The 12,895-nt window shown below is 41.2% G+C and overlaps 1 protein-coding gene across 3 annotated transcripts in view; it reads right to left on the minus strand.

Annotated features, from left to right (window-relative positions):
• RASA3 (RAS p21 protein activator 3) overlaps positions 1–12,559 on the minus strand; it is a 179,716-nt gene extending 167,157 nt beyond the window's left edge. For 2 of the 3 annotated variants that reach the window (XM_055701417.1, XM_055701418.1), the window contains exons 1-3: positions 12,412–12,559; positions 10,262–10,600; positions 8,786–8,925 (exon numbers count right to left, since the gene is read on the minus strand). The gene's annotated coding sequence lies outside the window, so the exon portion shown is untranslated. The remainder of the gene's footprint in view (positions 1–8,785; positions 8,926–10,261; positions 10,601–12,411) is intronic. The other variant, XM_055701420.1, reaches the window with a different exon arrangement.
• Positions 12,560–12,895: the final 336 nt, after the last annotated feature.

Genomic DNA, 12,895 nt, shown 5'->3' on the forward strand with positions numbered 1-12,895 from the left:
CTCCAGCACCTCCACATCCCTCTTGCAGGGAGGGGCCCAAACCTGAACACAGGATTCAAGGTGCAGCCTCACCAGTACTGCAGGAGGATGATCATTTCCCTAGCCCTGCTGGCCATGCTGTTTGGGATACAAGCCAGGATGCTGTTGGCTTTCTTGGCTACCTGGGCACACTGTGGGCTCATGTTCAGCCATCGACCAGCACCCCCAGGTACTTTTCTACCAGGCAGCTTTCCAGCCCCTCTTCTCCAAGTCTTCAGTGTTGCATGGGGTTGCTGTGACCCAAGTGCAGGACCCAGCACTTGGCCTTGTTAAACCTCATATAATTGACCTTGGCTTATTGGTCCAGCCTGTCTACATGCCCTCCAGCAGATCAAAACTCCTGCCCAACTTCATGGTGTCTGCAAACTTACTGAGGGTGCACTTGATCCTTTTGTCCAAATCATGGATAAAGTTATTAAACATATCTTTTTATGTGCAGGAAAAGACTGTTTTCTCTTTACATCACAGAAGTACATTCTTTCTAAGATCCAGATGAGAAATTTTTATCCCACAAAAGTGAAATGCATAGCTCTCTTAAAGCCCGGATACTTGCGACTCACTTGCAGAGTGACCACGTTAATTTGACTCTGGTGAATGTATGAAGTTCTAGGAAGTGTTTTTCAAATCCTCAGTTTCTGCAAGGCCAAACAATTCAATTTAGTTTAATCTGTTAAGACTGAATGCCCAGACATTGGACTGCGTTCATTCAGAATACAGCACAGGCTGTTTAGGTTTGAGAGATCAGACAGGAAGGTAGAGAAAGCTGCCCCATGCATATGGTTTTGCATTTAGACAGGTCTACCAACTCTACTCCTTTCATCTCTCATCCTGCTGGTTTGGGGATTAAACTACCACAACTGCACTGACACATTTAGGACACTCAGAGTTACTGTGCTTACTCAGAGCAAATGCTGTCGTTAAGCAGTAAACCTGGAGCACCCTGAACATACATGAGGCCTAATGCGCAACCATAATCAGTATCACAAATGCAGTGAGTCTCACAAGTTCCTACTGCACTGTTGAACAGAAAAATAAGCAAGCATGTTAGCTGGGTCTGCATCCTGGGTGTCCAAGTAGTTTACACTGCCTGTAAAAAATGCTGCCAGAGGTGCTGTGGGTCAGGGCCTCCCTCCTAACGACACAAGAAAGTGGAGCATCTCTGAGCAGGTCCTACCTCCCATACCTTTGGGTCAGATCGTGATAATCCCAGTACAGGAGACAGAAACTTACAGTTTGGTCCAATGAGCCACATAAAGCTCAGTGAGATCCCCTTTTCTCAGCCTCAGTCCTTTCCTATCAGCTGCTGCCAGGCAGGAAGGGTGGAAACAGTATAGCATGCAGAAACGGGCTCTATGGCAGCTCGGAGCTTTCCTCCTCCAGGGGAATTCCTTACTGGCCATTTGCAAGCACAAGTCAGTCCCTGCACCAACTGAAAAAGAAGTCTGATAAATTAGAGAAAGTTGGTGATGAGAGCCAGAACCTGGGACCTCTTTGCAAGTCACTCCTCAGCTGTATATGTCCTCCCTCCAGTCATAATCTTCGGGGTCTGTAAGATCTCCAAGCAGGTTTTTATCAAGGTCCAGGTAGATATGAAGGTTTGTACGTGCTATGAGGTCAGCTGAATGATGTCCAGTCAAGAGGTCAACAGGTGTTGGCTTTGCCAGAACCAATGGGAGGTGTAACACACGGCAAAGATAAGGCAGTTAGCAAAAATCCTGACATATGTAACAGTAACACACACCAAGGCCAGTTTGCTGTGCTACCAAAACAGTGCATTAATCTAGAGGCTAGAACAATCCAGCCAGCAGTCAGGAAAAAAAAGTACCTCTTAAGACTCATGCCAAACCAACAGAAATGCTACTTACATTCTTACAGCTAGCATCCAAATAACTGATCACATTTCATCACGAAGAAACATGTTGCCGTTGCCTGAGGCAAGCATAGAATCTACTAAGGAACCAAATGGGAACAAATGAGATATTAAGCCTGAACTTGACAAGCAACATTCCAGTTCCTGCCATATTTTTTGGTGAGGTGTGTATTAAGAAGGCAGATCATTCTATGGAATTTGATACTTTTCTGTGAAATTTATTTAACTGTAGCAAAGTGTAACCCAGAAGATCAGGACAGGATTTATCTCTCTGGCCTCTGAAGGACAGGTAGGGTGGTCTAGGTTAATATATCGAGGAATGCAGCTCAGGGTCTCTCTTGACTTTATTTATTTATTTTGGTAGAGAGGGATGAACAGGTATGTATGCATACCTGCATATCTCCTTGCAAGTATTGGGAGCTAGGACAAACTGAGAAATACTACAGGCAGAAATGAAATGAAGCAATTTTAAAAGTGTGTTAACATAATGATCATGAGACCTGCTTTGAAAGAATATGTTGTACAAGAACATGGTACTTATTTGTAGCCTAGGAAAAATTTCACCTGTGGAACAAGCTCTTTTGTTATCAATATGAGCAGTGAAGCACGCTGACGTTTTCTTCACCACCTCATAGGCAGACTCTAATAAAACAACCTAAATCATTCCCATGGTAAAGGCAGCCAGTCACCACAGCTACAATAATGTTACTTCTCTGTTTTCTAAAAGCAGTGAAAAAGCATCCTCAGCTTCTGTGAGCGCAGTGAATTAAATTGCTAAGGGATTACAGAGTAGCACCATTTCTAGGACCAATTCATCAGACATACCTCTGCTGACTCTAGAAGGTCCCTGGGCAACTCTTCCATCTCCTTCCTATCTACAATGAAAGCTCATGTATTTCTCCTTCCTCCTTGTCACGTTTATTTCTCCCAACAGTGTTGTTTCTTTCCTGTCTGAAGGTAAGTAATTCACAGTGTTACTGCATAAAATTCTGAGCACAGATGAGTTAAGGGTTCTATAAGCCATCCATCAAAACTAGGTTTTTGCTCTGCAGACAGTTGTGGAAGTGGTTGAAGCTGTGATTGCCTCTCATTTCCAGTCTCTAATGCCCAAATCATTACAGTTCTGCCCACTGATGCCTGAAACATTCCCTAAAATATTTGCATTGATTGGACATAGCTTTTAAAAACTAGTACATCTAAGCTGGCAGACAGATGATGATAACTGTATGGCCTCACAACCTTGACCAGCAAACAAAATAGGTGCATCATAGCAAAGCCTTGCTATAACTAGTTTGCCACAGTTTCAGCTTTCCTCATAGCAACAATGATAGATTGCACACACTTTGGGGCAGGGATCCTTTTTTTCCTCTGTTTAATTAATTGTCAGTTTGAAGATCTCTAAAATCAGAAAAAACCCAGTCGTTCAGCACTCAAGGTTGCAAAACATCAGGACCACCCGAAGCTTCCCATATCAGCATTTAGGCAACATGCCATTCTTTCATCCTGCCCAATGCTGAACAGGAACAGTACAGACAGGAGGAAAACATTGCTTAGGAGCCACTTGCCTGACATGTGCAGAAGCACATACTGCTTCATTTTGCAAGCAAATCTATCAAGTCTCATGCATAAAACTCATTCAGCTGATCTCTGTCTCAATTTATCACAGTGGCACTAGCAATTCACCTACTCCAGACCAGTGGTCCTGGAGCAGAAGAGAGGTGGTTGCATTGTAAAGCAGCAAAGGCTGTGCCTCCCACTAGCTCTCTTCCCTCCTTTCCCCCCAGTACACAAGTAAAAAGGACCCATGCTGGGAGAGACACTTTCCAGGGTTGCAGCCTTCCGCTGCAGTACATCTTGATAGTATAATATGATATTGCTAAGGAAAGACATATAACCCAAAGAGGTGTGCCCTCACAGTACAAGCCAGTGCCTGCAGCTTCACATGCTGAAGAAGATTAATATAATAAAGGCTACAGAAAGCTTTCTAATTTCGCATGCAACTCAGGACAAAGACTTGAGGGTGATGCAACTCTCACCTCTCATTAATCTAAAAAAGCAAGAGGACATTATTTATGAACTTAAAATATGTGTGAAGAATTTATGAATCACTGTTAAAAAGTAAAATACCCATACAACAGGGCTCTGTCTGCTTAGCCATGCTGGACAGGAGCTAAAGTTAGCAGTTTTGGAAGAGACATTCTCAGCCCTTACTGACTAAAGTGACTCTGTGGCAGGTACTGTGGAATGGTTGCTGTTTGGTTCCATGAATCTAGACTGAGAAGAGCATTCATCTCAGTTTGCTCATCACAGAAAAACTAAAACTACTTGTAAGATCATTGCATGCTGTGACAAATGAGCATGGAAGAGTGTAAAACACAAGTTATGCCTTTGTAAAGGTTGCTCGCAAATTAGAAGCTAGATTCCCTCTCTCCCCCCAGTTAACTCTTGGTATTCATTTGCTTATCTTCCTTGCAGATGAAATAAAATACAGCCAGGTCTTGGAACGGTCAATATATTGATATGAGGAATACAGGTTCAGTTTGCAAACTGCCCCAAGACTCATTATAATCACGTTTAACAGTGACCCCTAGTGTTGTTCAGCACCAGCTTTGCTTTTTCTCGGGTGTTCGGCAAAGAATATCGAACAAGCCAGACTAAAATGAACCTGCCTTTATACTGCAGGACAGCACCAATGCTCAGCCTCTGTTGCAGATGTGTGGAATGCACCTCATTCAGCAGAGAGAAACAGCAATATGTTTTACTGATGTAAAATAATAATTTGACAGTTCAACAAATTCTATGGAATTTAACAAAGTTTAACAGCAGTTTAACAAGTGCTTCACCTTATTATTTACTGAGTGGAAGAAACATACAATGAAAAATTGAGCTAGAATAGAGTTAGAATGATTCACACAGAGGCTGGAGACACAAAAGGGTAAGGAAGACCCTCCCATCTAGTCACGAGGTTCAGAGTGCACCCCCTCACTTTCTAAACTCCTTATGGAACCTAGGCGCAGTTGAATCCAGTCTTAGACTTGGTCAACAGTTTATGTCTAATGGAAGAAATACAAGGAGTAAGGAGAACCCTCCCATTGAGTTAGGAGGTTCAGAGTGGACCCCTTTCCTTTCTAAACTCCTTATAGAACCTAGGTGCGGCTAGGTCCAATCTTAGTCTCAGATGTGGACAACAGTTTATACCTAATGGAATTATCTATATGAAATTTATTATAATATTGAGTAGCTACATGGATTGGTAATGTTTCATTAGTATTAATTCAGCATGCTATCAGTCACTTACTGAGGATCTGTCACGAGCCCTCTGCCTTGGGTAAGGAAGGATCTCTTAGTCTCAGGTAAGGAACCTCAAACCTTGGGAGTCATCCCTGGCTCAAGGGGACAGTCATCTTGCATGCAGACCAGCTGCAGTTCAGGGAGAGCTCAGATTGGGCCCATCTTGACAGTAATATTTATAGAGTGAAGTAGCTGGCTTCTAGTCAATATTATAGACAAGATAGATGTATCCATTTTAGCTCCAGTATCTTGTTCTGTACTTCGGTTATCTTGCATTTTGGGGCTTCGAAACCACATTTCAAAATATTTTTCCAAGGCATCTTCACTCCTTTGTACATGAGCCAGGGACTTTCCAGCTCACAGGTTCACCACAGGGTGTGAGCATCTTCACTCCCTTGTACGTGAGCCAGGAGCTTTCCAGCTCACAGGTTCACTACAGGATGTAAGGTCTGTTGCTCCTTAGTCAGCCTGAACCAAAATACAACCAGGGGTCAAGTCCATCTGTCACAACCTCTCAAAGGTCCATACAAATCCAAATGAGAGAGCAACACTGTGTTGTTGTGTATTGGTCAGCTGTTTCTCTTCATCTTTAGTATTGTAAAGACCAGGTTTCCAACATCTGGCTGAGGACTGGAGGATTATTCCACAGTTCGTCAAAAATAAAACCCAAGAAAAAAACACCCACAAAAACTTCCATTGGCACATACTATGGAATTCTAGATGACAAATTTGTTGACAACTTTAATAACATCTCACTAAGAAATTATCTTCTTTGTGCAGTTGAGCCTATTGTTACAAATATGATGAATATTTGGTCTTACTATTCATACGGTTAAGTTATTTAAATAGTGCAAAATGTCATGGCATTATATCTATTTTGGCAATAGTAAGCATCTACATTTGGGGATTGCAAAGGCTATTAAATGCTGGCTAGCTATTTCTGATGAAAGCCATATAGGACCACCGAAAAGGGAAAGACTGAGTCATATTTAAAGACTGGAGTAGAAGAGTAAAAGGCAAGAGGAAGGGAATCTGGAAATAAGGAGAAGAGAAACTCCAGATCCTAGGCATAATGGCTGCATGAGTAAACATACTTAGAAAAATGAAGATAGAGAAAAAGTGGACTTTATGATATTCCTGTGATCCATGAGAAACATTAAAGACAAAATGGGTACAGGTCTCAAATCACTACAATACCTCTGCAAACTCAGACTAAACCATAGGTAGCCATAACCCCATGTGAAGTGGTTAGTTTGACTTGAATTTAACAAGTTGTTTCCATCAGCAAACCCTAAATAAATAAAAAATGAAAAAACATTTTTTAAAAAAGAAAAAGATTATCAAAACAAGACTATTCTACTGAGTATTTTACTTTGTTACTTATATAGCGATTTGGATCAATAAAAGAGTTAATGATACAAAACATTTTAAAAAAATCACTACATAATACATATCTTCACACACCTATTACACCTACAGTGGGAAAAAAACTATAAATGTCATCTGCTTTAAAATAAACAACAACAAAAATGGAAGGGGGAAGGGGCAAGGAGGAAGGGGCATGGGGAAGGAAGGGGTGGAAAGGGACGGGAAGGGAAGGGAGAATAGGCAATAATGGTAATAAAAAAGTGTTTTAACTCTGCAGGTAGGTATTGAAAGCTCAAAACACCTCTTAATCCCCCAGTGTCATTTTCCCCTTAGACTAAGGATCAATTTGTAAGTTTTCAGTTTTCCAAAAGACGGCAGAAATTCACACACCCACAACCCCATCAGCTGATTCGAGAATTGTACAGTTACACTAGAGGGCAGCAAAGCAGCTTTTAAATCAAAGTCTTGCCATTTCAACAGGTAATCTTCATATGGCTTAAGGTGTGCTGAGGAACTCCTCTTCCGTAAGAGAACAAAATGGAAATAAGGTATTTCTGTTCTTATAGACTACTTACATTGCTAAAAGTATAATGATTTTTATTCACATATACTAGGATAAGCAAGGCAGTGCGAATTGGAGCTGAAGAAATTAGTTTGCAATGAAATATCCTTTCAGTAACATTCTTTATTTTTACACATAAACTAGCATCCCTCCACTCATGTATTTCACTTATGGAATATTTACTGGCAGATTTAGTCGATGTTTCATTAGGGTTCTCCTCTTCCTGAAAAGGAATTTTATGTATTTCTTGATATAGCATAGTCAATTGTAAAAAGTTCTTCAGATTCGCTGGGCTTCCTTCCTCATCTGTGTGCTGAGGACCACCAGGTTCTGCTCTCACAACTAATTTCCTTGGTACAGATAGTCAAGAGGAACAGCCTCTCTCGGGTCAAAAGCATCTCTGACTGTTGTACAAGGAAGATGTGAACTTAATTAGCCTCAGTGAGAATTAGCGTCTTTGACCAAATATAGTATTTCACAGAATCACAGAATGGTTGAGGTTGGCAGGCACCTTTGGAGGTCATATGGTCCAACCCCCTACTCAAGGAGGGCCACCAACAGCTGGTTGCCCAGGACCATGTTCAGACAGCTGTGGAATATCTCCAAGGATGGAGACTCCACAACCTCCCTGGGGAGCCTGTGCCAGCGCTTCGTTACCCTCACAGTGAAAAAGCATTCCCTGATGTTCAGATAGACCCTTTTGTGTTTCAGGTTGCCATTGCCTCTGGTCCTGTCACTGGGCACCAGTGACCCCAATATTTATTTATTTATAAGATATAGAGACATGCATAACTATTTGTCACATCAGAGCATTTTTAAATCTGCAGTTTGGCACTGAAACAAAGAAACCAAAACCAGTTTGGAACCTCAGCTTAGGAACTTCTGCAGCAGCCAGCACTATCTTAAAATGGGAGGGCATAGAGCCCCCCTGAACAAATCACAGGCTCAATAGTCAGTCAGTTCTCACTCCTACACAACACAAGTATCTAGGGATGCAAAATGCAGAGGGGATTCACACCATGAGCATAAATCTGTCAAAATGCAAATGTGATTATGCAAATTACCAAATGCACCTGCAAGAACAGTTGTTGCGATCTATCTAATATTTAGATAACACATGAGTTTTTGTCGACTTGTCGTGGGAACATGTTCTTTTTTTTTTTTCCTTTTTCTTTTTGCTAAAAGTTTCCATGAGATGGTGAGTGAAGTGCTTCTCTGACAGGCATGCTGATGCATCGTTCAGTATAAGGACTGCAAAGTGATTAAAGCAGTTCTTTATTTTGGAAGTTAAATAAATGAATAAAAACAAGTCCTGGCAAGAGATTAAAGGGATTAAGTTTAGCATCTCAGTAGAGTGGATGATTAGTCAAAAATACTGTTTTCATCCTCTGAAATTAAATTCTCATCCATTTCAACAGAACAACAAAACCATACAAGAAAAGAGAATCTGCATATATTGTGATCATCACATCTTTGAAAACCTACAAGCTTCAGAGGAACTGAAATGCTAGGAGTTAAAAGACAACCTTCAGAGGGTAGTGATAGTGACAACAATAAACACAGAGAGGGGAAAAAAACCGCCACAAAAAACTCATTCCAAAGATGCTATGAAGCTGCTTTTCAAGGAAATCAAAAGCTGAAGCATACATACTTACATTTATTCTAACTATTTTCTGTTTCACATGTGTTGTATTTCATGCAGCCATCGATTCAATTTCTTTGTGGAACTGAAGGATACAAGTGCCAAGGTATGACATCTCAGTGTAAGAAGGCTGCATCTATCTGGTACAGTGACCTGAGAAAAGTAAAAGTTGTTTTCTGTATATGATTGTTTTAAACATTGCATCTTAGTAACAGAATAATCAAAGTCCATGTTTCTTTAAGAAGAAATGCCAACAAACTGGATTTCATGTTAGCTAACCAGAAAACATGTCATGGATTTTTTTGTCCATGCTGGTGATGAACTGCAGTGGTGAGCAGTCCTCTTCACAGTTAAGGGAGAACAGCTGCTCAAGCTACAGTCCATGCAATACATGCCACTTTTAGTCAACAGGTAAAATTTTCACGTTACTACTTCACTGTCCCAAAGTCTAGAGAGCAAACTCTTAACCAAGCAAGCACATTCCTATAATACATAGCAAACATTTCAAGTGAACATCAGTATTTTTATTTCAAATTCAATGTCAGACTGATCAAAACTATGCCCTAAGCCCCAAAGTTCTTAAAATATCCAAGCATGTATATATTCATATATGTTGCATTACTTTTGGTTCACAAGCATGTTCTGGTCTGCTTCCTCCCTTCTCTATGCATCCAATTATCTGATTGCTTTCTGCTCCCATACCTGTGCTGTGTCAAACAGTAAGAGCTATCATTATGGCATGCAAAAGAATTTCTTTGTTCTAGATCGCTCTGCTGCAGCCCTGAGCAAGAAAACATACACACTTGAGCTGCTCCTCTACATCTTTCAGTTCTGGGAAATGGAGGGGTAGAGGGAAAAGATATTTTAAAAAGGTCAGGCTGTGAAGTTTCTTTAAACTTACGTAAAGAGCAGCCTAATTGTACTCAGTAGCATGGTTTTGTAATAAAAGTTGCCTTTGGTGGTGCAAGTACTTATTTATTTCTCAGTATTAAAATTTATCCTGAAGGCTTTACATTTTATTGTGAGCAGCATGAAGAAGCAAAATAAAATTGTATTTTCTTCATTTCCTTAAAACAGGTTTCTCTTTGTTGGCTTTGAGCAAGAAGGACTAAACATCCGTAAGCTCATCCTTGGCACCTCTGATAGCCATAATGGAATAATACTGCATGTATGAAAGAGAGAAAGCAGCATCAAAGAGTCCACTCTTCTAAAATTAAACTCTTGGGAAAACCAAAGACAAAGTAATCTTGGTTATTCTGATACAATCACTGGGACTCACTCATCACCACTGCAATGGATCAAAACCTGCTGCAGAGAATAAATATAAATACCAAGATTCTTTATTTTAGAAGAGCCAAACAGCAATGGGTTTGTATCATCTAGATAATCACAGGAAGAAGAGTGTTCTACAAGCAGCAGACCCAACAAAGGCTGGTTTCTTGTGGAATGAGCAGCATGCCCCCCCAGCTTGGGCCAAGCCCCAGCTTACCTTTCTCCACGACACCTTCAGTCCCTGTCCTCCCACGTCCTTGAAGCCTCCTGACACATCCTCTGATTGTGATCCTAAACCACACACGCCCTCGCTGGACTGATGGCAGGCCAAATGGTGCAGGTAACTACTTAGTTGAGGCTGCAGCCTTCCTTGGGAGAAAGGGGTACTCATGCAGGTCTCACTAATCTTGCCAATGTTTTTCACAAAACTTGTAGGAACTAATGTTGCTATTGTGGACCTCTGTGTACCTGTCCAACTTACTTGACAGTGACTAACAGGATGAAAGATGTTGTGAAAGAAGCAGGACTGATTTACAGCACAGCTGTGTAAGCCAAGCTGAAATAAGAGAGAAAAATTAAATAAAGACATCAGTTCAATTGCAGGTTGCTTTCTTGACTGCTTATGTACTTCATGGTGGATAATCAAATACTTGAAGATTGGATACAGAAAGTAATGTCATGCTATTGAGCCTTAAAAGTAGAAAAGCAGATACTATTTCTATATGAAAAGGAAAGAATTCTGCAAGATAATTGAAGAATGCTGTTGGGAGACATGAAAAAGCCATTTGCTTCGCTTTCCATCTTCCTCTACCTCTGTGCATGCCATGTATGCTCCCAGTTGATCAAATTCAGTCCATGTCCAGACTCACGTTTTTTAGACCCATTCAAAATCAAAATAACACCTTTTTCCACCTTCCTACCTCAAAGCTTAGCCATGCTGCAGGCAGCAGAAAGCAAGTCACACCACAGGAGCAGTTCAGATATTCTGCCTTTGTAAAGTGGGGGTTGTCAAGGGTTGCACACTGGCAGGTCTGTTGTACTTACACACAGGGTTGGAAACAGCCATCTGCGCAGGTTTGAGGTTGCAGGAATCAAGAGGAAAAGCTTCAAAATGAGGGCACTAGAAGGTCACTCTCATTTTCCACTTATGTGGCCAAAACAGCTGAGTTAGGGGCCATCTCTGAAACCTTCCTAGAAAGATTGACACCTGCTCCTGGGGTATTTTGGGGAAACTCCCACCTCAGCACTTGCCTCTGTTTCAGAGTTACAGCTATTCAGTTACAATACTTAAGTCAGAAACAAGGATGCTTGTCCAATTTCAGAAATTTTTTTCATGTACAAACTCAAAGTGAACATACCCACTTTAACTGGATCAGGCTTACCTGGTCCAGTGGAAGGTGTCCCTGCTCATGGCAGAGGGTTTGGCTCTAGATGATCTTTAAGGTCCCTTCCAACCCAAACCATTCTGTATTTCTATGATACATGTGCAAGCATCAAACTGACTTGGAAACAGTAATTTAAAAGCAGCAGAAGGAAGCCATGTGCTAGCATCAGCATATGGTACTTAGGTATTTTTAGAACAAAAGAAAGAAAGAAGGTTCTCAATGGAGATAAAAACACAGAAACTTCCACAAAGTGAGAAAGTTTTAATATGACTGTTGGAGGCTGCCCCTTCCTCTCAAGATTTAAGATACTGGTGCGCAAATTTGTAAAGCAGTTTGTTTTAACTGACTTTCCATGCCTTCACAACAGTTATGTAAGTACTATTAGCAAAGCAGTAGATACATCAACACCACTTAACTGTTAAGAGTAGTTTTGCTCATTACTAGTTTTGAATTTGAAAGAGAAACTTAGGTATTATTTGAAACTACTTAAAATTCAATTTTCCTCTGCTCACACCTACAATAATTTTTAAGCCTCAACTGCCAGTTCACAAAGATCTTTCTATCCATAACACCACGTGTCAGCCCAATCTATTTGCCCACATGCCTGCATCACTCGCAGTGAAGGAGCTATCCATAAGGGCACGCTCTTTGAATGACCACCTACTTCACAAGTGATGAATTGTCAGTGTCAATATCAGAACAGTTTCCCACTGCAGAAAGGGGACTGGAGCCCACCTGAGCAGAGCCACTGGAGCAGCACTGCCATAGCCTCCCAGCATAGCTCAAACAACCATTTCTCAGAGCTCCAGCCCCAGAAATAGCTCGCTCAGCTAACTTTTCGAGCACAAGAAAGCAGCACATAACACACAGACGTTACAGAGCAATCTGAAATGATGTACTCTGCTTTGACAATGTAAGAACTAGATAGATGCTAACAAAGTAATAACATACTCTATGTGCATTTCTGTGCCTGTTTACTCACCTTCATAGTGTTCCCTGGGGCCCTCCAAGCTCCTGTAGATCACAGGTCCTCTCTGCGCTTCAGACCAGCTCCCTGTGACTATGGCTGCTCTTAACTGTCACCCATCCCCAACAAGAGCGCTTTCTTCTCTTCCAACCCCCACACTTCCTGTACATATTTTTTTCTTCCCCAGCCAAGACTTTCATCTTAGAGGTTAGCACCAACTCCTAATTTTTATATTTTATTTCTTTTTTTTTGTTGTTCTGCATTTCATGTTTCAAACTTGGTCCTCTACTGAGATATTTAAACTACAAGAGGGTAGATTCAGACTAAGGAAGAAGCTTTTCAAGATGAGCGTAGTGAAACACTGGAACAAGTTGCCCAGAGAGGTAGTAAATGCCCGGACCCTGGAAACATTCAAGGTCAGGTTGGACAGGGCTCTGGGCAACCTGATTTAGTTGAAGATGACCCTGCTTATTGCAGGGGGGTTGGACTATATGATCTT

The sequence above is a fragment of the Falco cherrug genome, chromosome 2, assembly GCF_023634085.1.
Source record: "Falco cherrug isolate bFalChe1 chromosome 2, bFalChe1.pri, whole genome shotgun sequence".
Lineage (NCBI taxonomy): Eukaryota > Metazoa > Chordata > Aves > Falconiformes > Falconidae > Falco > Falco cherrug.